At 44.4% G+C, this 9166-nt stretch overlaps 1 pseudogene; it reads left to right on the forward strand.

Moving 5' to 3' along the window:
- The first annotated feature begins 7134 nt into the window (after nt 1-7134).
- Nucleotides 7135-7950, forward strand: LOC111181273 (frataxin, mitochondrial pseudogene; annotated as a pseudogene).
- Nucleotides 7951-9166: the final 1216 nt, after the last annotated feature.

Here is a 9166-nt window from a genome sequence, read left to right on the forward strand (position 1 = left end):
AATGCACAACCTAAAAGTTGCGAGTTACTTTTTTTTTTTTAATAAATTTATTTTTGGCTGCATTGGGTCTTCATTGCTGTGCCCGAGCTTTTCTCTAGTTGTGGCGAGCAGGGGCTACTCTTCGTCGTGGTGCACCGGCTTCTCATTGCACTGGCTTCTCTCGTTGCAGAGCACGGGTAATAGGCGCGCGGGCTTCAGTAGTTGTGGCACGCGGACTCAGTAGTTGTGGCTCGCGGGCTCTGGAGCGCAAACTCAGTAGTTATGGTGCATGAGCTTAGTTGCTCCACGGCATGTGGGATCTTCCCAGACCAGGGCTCAAACCTGTGTCCCTTGCATTGGCAGGCAGATTCTCAACCACTGTGCCACCAGGGAAGCCACGAGTTACGTTTTATTCAGGGAACTTACTGAGGACTATGGCCTGGGAGACAGCCTCTCAGATAGCTCTGAGGAACTGCTCTGAATAAGTAAGGGAAGAGCCAGGTTATATAGGAGTTTTTGCTGAACGAAACCCACAAAACAACAAAACCCAAACAAAAACATGTAGTCAAACATCAAAAGATTACTGCTAATCACAAAAAAAAGATATCTCAAGTTAATGATTTTACTGCTTTTCTATGAATGGGAAGATGCAAGAGATTGGGCTCATTGGAAATTATTCCTTAGAAATGCATCTCTTTTTTAAAAATAAATAAATTATTTATTTTATTTTTGGCTGCATTGGGTCTTTGTTGCTGCATGCAGGCTTTCTCTAGTTGCAGTGAGTGAGAAATAAACTTCTGTTAAACAAAATTGTTTAACTGCAGTTAAATAAACTTTAGCCAAAAGAACCTGTCTCATCCTAATATATCATCGCATCACAACAAACAAAAAATGCTCTGAATCTTCATAATAAGAGTTTATTTTGGTTTGCATGCATTTGGCAAATCCCTATTGATCACTTACTATGCGTCAGGCCCTGCTTTAGGTGCCAAGAATACTGTGATGAACAAGACAAAGTCCCTGCAGCCACAAGGAGTATACATTTTAGTGGGGAAGACAGACAATAAGCAACTAAAATTTTCAGATAGTGATAAATGCAACAAAAGAATCAAAGACCTTCTTTTTTTGTTGTTGTTATAAATTTATTTATTTTTATTTTTTATTTTTGGCTGCATTGGGTCTTTGTGGCTGCCCGCGGGCTTTCTCTAGTTGCGGTGAGCAGGGGCTACTCTTCGATGCGGTGCGCGGGTTTCTCATTGCGGTGGCTACTCTTGTTGCAGAGCACCGGCTCTAGGCACATGGGCTTCAGTAGTTGTGGCATGCAGGCTCAGTAGTTGTGGCACATGGGCTCTAGAGCGCAGGCTCATTATTTGTGGTACACAGGCTTAGTTGCTCCACAGCACGTGGGATCTTCCTGCACCAGGGCTCGAACCCGTGTCCCCTGCATTGGCAGGCGGATTCTTAACCACTGCGCCACCAGGGAAGTCCTTAGAAATGCATCTTAACTATCTAGGGCCAGTATCCTGTTTTTCTCTGTCCTGAATTCCCCTCAGGATGCAGTGGCTGATGGCTTGATGGTGGTAACATTTGCTGTTTACTGGAATGACAGGCAACATTCTTTGTTTACTGAAATGACAGGCAACAATTTTTTTTGTCCACATGGTTTATAAGGTCCTACATCATCCAGTTGCTGACAATCTTGATTTCATCTCTCTGACACTCTTGGCTGTTTCAGCCACACATACCTTTGATGTTCCCCCATAAAGCCAAGCTCACCCCTACCTCTGGGCTCTCCACTTTTTTTCTGCCAGGACTGCTTTTCCCTCAGAATCTTCAAGTGATTTGTACCTTCACATCATTTAGCTCTATGCTCAAGTGCTTCTTCTATCCCAATAGCATCACTATTCCCTTTCCATTCTTTTTCAGTCATTCACTTATTCATTCAAAAATATTTATTGAGGGGCTTCCCTGGTGGCGCAGTGGTTAAGAATCTGCCTGCCAGTGCAGGGGACACAGGTTCGAGCCCTGGTCCGGGAAGATCCCACATGCCGTGGAGCAGCTAAGCCTGTGCACCATGACTGCTGAGCCTGCGCTCTGGAGCCCACGAGCCACAACTGCTGAGCCCACGTGCCACAACTACTGAAGCCCACGCACCTAGAGCCTGTGCTCTGCAATAAGACAAGCCACCAAAATGAGAAGCCTGCTCACCGCAACAAAGAGTAGCCCCTGCTCTCTGCAACTAGAGAAAGCCCACGCGCAGCAGCGAAGACCCAACACAGCCAAAAATAAATAAATAAAATAAAATAAATTAATTTAAAAAAATATTTATTGAGCACCTACTCTCTGCTTGTCACTAGGACTAAGTCCCTGCCATCTTCAAGTTTACATTCTAGTTGAGACAGTGAACAAACAAACAAGTGAATTTATTGTATGACAAATAGCTATGAAAGTAAAGCAGGTTAAAGGAGATAGGAAGTACCAGTAGGATGGATGGGATTTTATTTTACATATTTGATAATTAAGGAAGATCTCGTTAATAAGATGGCATTTGAAAAGAGATCTTAAGTAAATGAGAGCAGTGGAGAAAGACTAGATATATTCTAAAGAATTCTCTAGAGTACTGAATTTGGGTTATGATGACCTTGGGTTTCTGGTTCAATAACCAGAACAGAGTATGTATTTGCTGAGATGAGGAAGACCTCAGGGGTTGGGGGAGGGTGCAGGCTTTTATTAGGGGAGGGGCAAAGAGTAGTGGAGAGGGGAGTCAGTTATTTTTTAGGCCTGTTAGGTCTGAGATTCCTGCTAACATCCAAATGGAGATTCAGGCTAGGCAGTTGGATACGAAAGTCTGCCATTCAGGTGAAACTCTAGCCCAAGATATAGATGTAGGAGTTGTCAACGCGTAGTAGATGGTATTTAAAGCTCTGAGCCTGGAGGAGCGCACTAACACAGTGAACATCAGCAGAGGTGAGGAGAGGGTCAAGATTGTACCCTGGAGCTCACCAGTGTTTAGAGGTTCAGGAGAGGAAGTGGAACCAGCCAAGGAGACGACAAGGAGCAACTGAACCCAGTGAAGTGGGAGGAAAATCAAGCGAAAATGTCGAGCTTCAGAAGCTAAGTGATTAAGAAGTATCTAAGCTGAGAGAGCGATCAGCTGGGTCAAAGCTACTAAAAGGTCAGGTGAGATAAGCACTCAGAATTGACCGTTGGGTATAAGAATGATGAGTTATCAGTGGCACTGACAAGAGCTGTTTCTCTGCAGTGGTGAGTATGAAGGTGCCAGGAGTGGGGTTAGAGAGAGACAGGTAGATAAGGAATGGAATCAGACACTTTCCAGGAATTTTACTATTTCAGGGGAGCAGAAAAATGGAGCAGTAACTCAAAGGGAGTTTGGTTCTTTTTTTTTTTTTTATAAAGTTATTTATTCATTTATTTTTGGATGCGTTGGGTCTTGGTTGCTGCACGCGGGCTTTCTCTAGTTGCAGCGAGCGGGGGCTACTCTTCATTGTGGTGCACGGGCTTCTCATTGCTGTGGCTTCTCTTGTTGTGGAGCATGTGTTCTAGGCGTGCGGACTTCAGTAGTTGTGGCACGTGGGCTCAGTAGTTGTGGCTCGTGTGCTCTAGAGCGCAGGTTCAGTAGTTGTGGCGCACGGGTTTAGTTGCTCCACGGCATGTGGGATCTTCCTGGACCAGGGCTCAAACCCATGTCCCCTGCATTGGCAGGCAGATTCTTAACCACTGCGCCATCAGGGAAGTCCCAAGAGTTTGGTTCTTAAGTAGGGAGATATTACTGTACGTTTGTGTGATGCTGGGAATGAATCAGTAGGGAGGGGGAAATTGGTGATGAAAGAGGAGGGGACAATAGCTGGAGCTGACCTAAAGTTGGTATGTCAAGTTGGGCTCTGTAAGCAGATGCTGAAACAGAATCTGGGGTGTCAGGTATTGATTAGGAATCCGTGCCTGTGAAAGGAAGGGGGAGAAAGCAAGAGTGGGCAGAGGAAGAGGTCAAACTGTAAAGCAGAACTGGCCAAGCCTCAGCCAACTCCATGGGGAGTTCTGGAGAGAGTACAGCTCTTCAGAGTGTCCTGCGTGGCTGAGCTTTTATACCCCCGCCTTGCCCAGTCACTGCATGCAAGCTGCTCCAGGAAGGGCATGACCTGGGATGAAGTTGACCACAGATGGGGCAGCCGCTGAAGAAGCTGACCATGGAGGCTGTCTGCTGACTGCGGGCTCTGCAGCTGAGCAACAGGTCCTTCCTTGAAGGGGGATCTAGGTGACACATCTTCATGTCTACATGGGAGATGAGAGGCAACGGAACCTAGTACACAAGTGGAGGAGCTGTCCTTAGGACAATTTCTACGTAGTAGCAGAAGGGAAGGCAGAGGATACAGCTTTAGACAGTGGGTGGGGTTGGCAGATTTGTGGGAACTTCAGAAGTTCTTATTCCTTTGAACTTCTCAGTGAAATCAGGAGCAAAATCATTGACTGTCAGTGTGGGAGAGGACAGTTGGAGGTTTCAGGAGAGAGGAATGTGTGCTAGTCATATAGGAGAATGGGAGACGAGTGGACAAGAGAATGCAGTAGGGTTGCCAGGCAGCGGCAAGGAGGACCAATTGAGGTTAGTGGCCATGAAGTCAAAGTGAGAACAGTCAGGGTTATTGTTTTTCTGCAGCCATATTCAGCTACTAGGATTAGGTATAAAGGTGGCAAATAATTGGATTTAACCAGGTTGGCCTTTTTTCAGACAAGTATGAAGAGAGGAGAGAAGGGTGAGTTGAAGATATGGGTGCGACAATGAACATAATGATGGAGCATGGAATAGGAGTTGAGTAGGGAGGAAAGTAACAATGTGAGAGGGATGAGACATGGTGAAAATAGGGCAAGATTAAGAAGTAAGGTCTTGGACTTCCCTGGTGGCAAGTGGTTAAGAATCCGCCTGCCAAGGCAGGGGACACGGGTTTGAGCCCTGGTCCGGGAAGATCCCACATGCCGGGGAGCAACTAAGCCCATGTGCCACAACTACTGAGCCTGCGCTCTACAGTCCGTGAGCCACAACTACTGAGCCCTCGTGCCACAACTACTGAAGCCTGTGTGCATAGAGCCTGTGCTCTGCAGCAAGAGAAGCCACTGCAATGAGAAGCCCGTGCACCACAACGAAGAGCAGCCCCCGCCTGCCACAACTAGAGAAAGCCTGCGCACAGCAGCAAAGACCCAATGCAGCCAAAAATAAAAAATAAAAGTAAATAAATAAATTTATAACAACAACAAAAAAAGAAGTAAGGTCTTTGTTTCTTTTGTTGCATTTATCACTACCTGAAATTTTTAGTTGCTTATTGTCTGTCTTCCCCACTAAAATGTAAACTCCTTGTGGCTGCAGGGACTTTGTCTTGTTCATCACAGTATTCTTGGCACCTAAAGCAGGGCCTGACGCATAGTAAGTGATCAATAGGGATTTGCCAAATGCATGCAAACCAAAATAAACTCTTATTATGAAGATTCAGAGCATTTTTTGTTTATTGCGTTGGGACAGTACATTAGGATGAGACAGGTTCTTTTGGCAAAAGTTTATTTAACAGCAGTTAAACAATTTTGTTTAACAGAAGTTTATTTCTCATTCTATAAAACTCTTGGTCAGTTCAGGCAACTCTGCAGGGCTTCCTTTCCTGTGATTTACTCATTGCCTTAGGCTCCTTTTGGTCTTGTGATCCACCATCACGATATGAGTCCTGAGTGTTCACAGTGTTAGGGGAATAGAGCAAGACACGAACTCATACCAGCTCCTCTAGGGTTCTGCTCATTGGCTAGTGACCATATGGGTCATGCTACCCCACCTCACTGCAAAGAATCTAGGCAACATGGGGGCACATATGGAACAGTTGGTGAGCTTTGCTGTCTCTGCACAGAGGGGATGATAATTACAACCAAATAAGGTACAGTTGGGATCAACAGGGGACCGTGCTTAAAAATATTTGTTGGTTTAATTTTGGAAATGTTAAAACCCTGATTCTTAAATTGGTTCCATTTCTGCCTTAAGAAGTTTTTACATCCACTGCACACAGACATCTTATCTTTCTTACACACATATCTATCTTTCCCAGATGACAAGCTTCATGGGCAGGGACCACATCCATGCTTATTATTCTCTCCCAGTCCTTGGCACAGTGCCTAACACAAATACTTCTAAAATATGTGTTTAATTGAAATGCATCCCCTTTTGGTTCTAAGACAGTGGCATGAGTCTGTTGTCTGGATGCCATTTAAAGACCTTCCAGCAATACCAGCTCCGTAAATTAACGTGGCTCGAATAAGCTGATGACCAGAGTCTCTTTTAAACCCGGTCATAAATATAAATATAGTGACACATTTGGTTCTTCTAAAAACAAGATATCATACTCTATTCTGGTAGAGTTAGCCAAAGTATTATATGCAGGTTAGTAATTTGAGATTAGGTTTGAAAATATGTGAATGCAACGATATCCAGTTGGTTGATAAATGGGATATTCTAGCTTGGACGATGGCCAGAGAAGACTATTCAAAGTAAGTAGCAAGAGAAGGTGAGGGATATGGTGGTAAGACAATAACAGTTGGAGAACAAAGGATAAGTGGTTACCAGATTTTCGCCCTAGAATCTAATTGTGCTCTAAATTTAGCAAGTATCATTTATAACACATTTTATTAATATATCCTTAGCAACTGTTTCATGGAATGAGGCCAAAAAAATAGAGACGACAGAGCTTTGGTATTACTTCCCTTGTTTTCTGTAAAATAAAATCATCTCTGTTGAAAGGGGCTTTTCTACTTATGGACTAACATTGTTTAGATTATATGAAATGCCATCATTGTTGGTAGAATCATAACATCAGAGGCAAAAAAGTGTTTTCCACTACAAGTTGTCTAGAAATCCTCCACATTGTCACAAGATTGTCAAAACAGAGCATTATCTTAGAAAGTTGACGTGAAACTCTAAAATATTCCTATGGGGGATTCACTGGTGGTCCAGTGGTTAGGACTCTGTTCTCTCACTGCTGAGAGCCTGGGTTCAATCCCTGGTTGGGGAACTAAGATCCCACAAGCCAAATGGCCAAAAATAAATAAATATAAAGAAAGAAAGATAATTCCTATTTTGAGTCTATAGACTTCTATAAATAAAATATTTCTTTTTTAAATTTATTCTTCATTTAAAGGAACTAGAGAAAGTTTGGGTGGGTATCTTCCCCATAGGCAGCTTGGGTTTAAAAAATTAAATTTAGAATAAACAGATGTTTGCAAGTTAGGAAGAGAAAAAGGTTTTTCGATGTGGACGCCTGGGCGCCGAGCGGCCGCCAGCCTCTTGCCCTGCTCGGCGCCTCCAGGCTCTGCCTAGGCCCGCGCCGGGGCCCCGCGGCCAATGAAGGACCCCCGGCTCTAAGGCTGCCGGGGCCTGCGCACCGGGACCGCCGCGGCCGGCACACCCAGCCAGCCCAGTCTGAGTCTCTGCTGCCTCAACCGGATCATTAATGTCAAAAAGCAGTGTGTCTGTTGGATGAATTTGAGGACAACGGGAACTTTGGGTGACGCTGGCCCTCAGGACAATACCGCCTATGAAAGACTGGCCGAGGAGACGCTGGACTCAGCAGAGTTTTTTGAAGACCTTGCAGACAAACCTTACGCATTTGAAGACTATGATGTCTCCTCTGGGAGTGGTGTTTTAACAATTAAACTGGGTGGAGATCTAGGAACGTATGTCGTCAACAAGCAGACCCCAAACGAGCAAATCTGGTTGTCTTCACCGTCCAGTGTCCACAAGCGTTACGACTGGACTGGGAGAAACTGGGTGTGCTCCCACTACGGTGTGTCCCTCCACGAGCTGCTGGCCACAGAGCTGACTCAAGCCTTAAAAACCAAACTGGACTTATCTTCTCTGGCCTACTCTGGAAAAGGCACTCGCTGCCCAGCCTAATGCTAAAGACAGTGAAAGCTCTAAAGCCAAGACCCCAGCTTCGTTCTGCAGCTGAATGGCTAGTCTTCTCCATTCCTGCTTTTGAGGACAGTTGCATTATGTGTAACGGCTCTGTGAAAAGACCGTGTTGCCTCTTGCCCTGCCCCTGAGTTCAGGTTTTTAATTTCCGTAGGTTTCTTTGGATTTATTGTCTGATTTCCTCCCTCCCGTGATAGCCCTTATCTTTCGTAATGTCTGTATGCCCATACCTTTAATATATAACCTCACAACAAAGAAAAAGAAGAAAGACAAATTCCAGGAGGATAAATGAATTGGCTTCACCATTCATTCCCTGAAAGACTTACTACAAAAACTGCATGAAGAGTGACCAACCTTGCCATTCTATCTCAAAATGAGACTCATTAAAGGGAAGCCTAAAACATTCCTACTCCTCTTGAAAGTGTAAACACTTCTAAGCCCTTTAGTATTGAAGCATCAGTGGCAACTTGGGAATTCTGAAACCGAAGACCATTTTCTGTTGGTGCTCTGTGACTGCCAGGGTGTGGCCCGCATGGGGTTAACACAGGGAGATGTGGTGCCGTGTCTTCCATATGTGCATATATATGTACACACACATTTACATGTGTGTGTACATATATATATTTTAAATTTAAGAGTCAGTATAGAATAAGCTATTGCAACACTGGTCTGAGGATGCAAAAAATCCCCCAAAAGCCATCTCTGTAAGTTCATGGATATAGTATAATAAATGAGGTCATGGAGCTGAGAGGTGCTTGGTAAACTGTGAAAGGCCACATAAATGAAAAGATGTTGGTGTTAATGAAAGGTACCCTGGTCTTACACTTGACCCAGCACAAAAGTTGTTGTCTGTCTCTGGGCCAGTTTCTCGAACTCCCTGGACCTCTGTTTCCCCGTGTTAACAGAAAGGGTTAAACTGGATAGAATATAGTCGATTCCCAATTTAGACATTTAGTGGTCCCCTCAGGCAACTTAACAGGCCAGCTTAATTCCCTCTAGTAGAGGAGATGACAGTGAACAGTTTTTTTTAAGCTATAGAGTAAGTAGATGGTTTTGGGTTTTGTTCTACTTGAATTTCAGTTGAATTCATGTTCAAGTAATCATCTTTTATTGTGCCGTTACTGTGCTAAGCCTGGGCTGTAGGCTGAATGCCAAGGTGTTGATCCTAACCCCCAATCACAGCCCTCATAAATGAGATTAGTGCCCTTATAAGAGAGACCTCCCTCATCC

This window comes from Delphinapterus leucas, chromosome 10, assembly GCF_059928025.1.
Source record: "Delphinapterus leucas isolate spDelLeu-1000000601 "Yukka" chromosome 10, BTC_Dleu_Yukka2, whole genome shotgun sequence".
Classification (NCBI taxonomy): domain Eukaryota; kingdom Metazoa; phylum Chordata; class Mammalia; order Artiodactyla; family Monodontidae; genus Delphinapterus; species Delphinapterus leucas.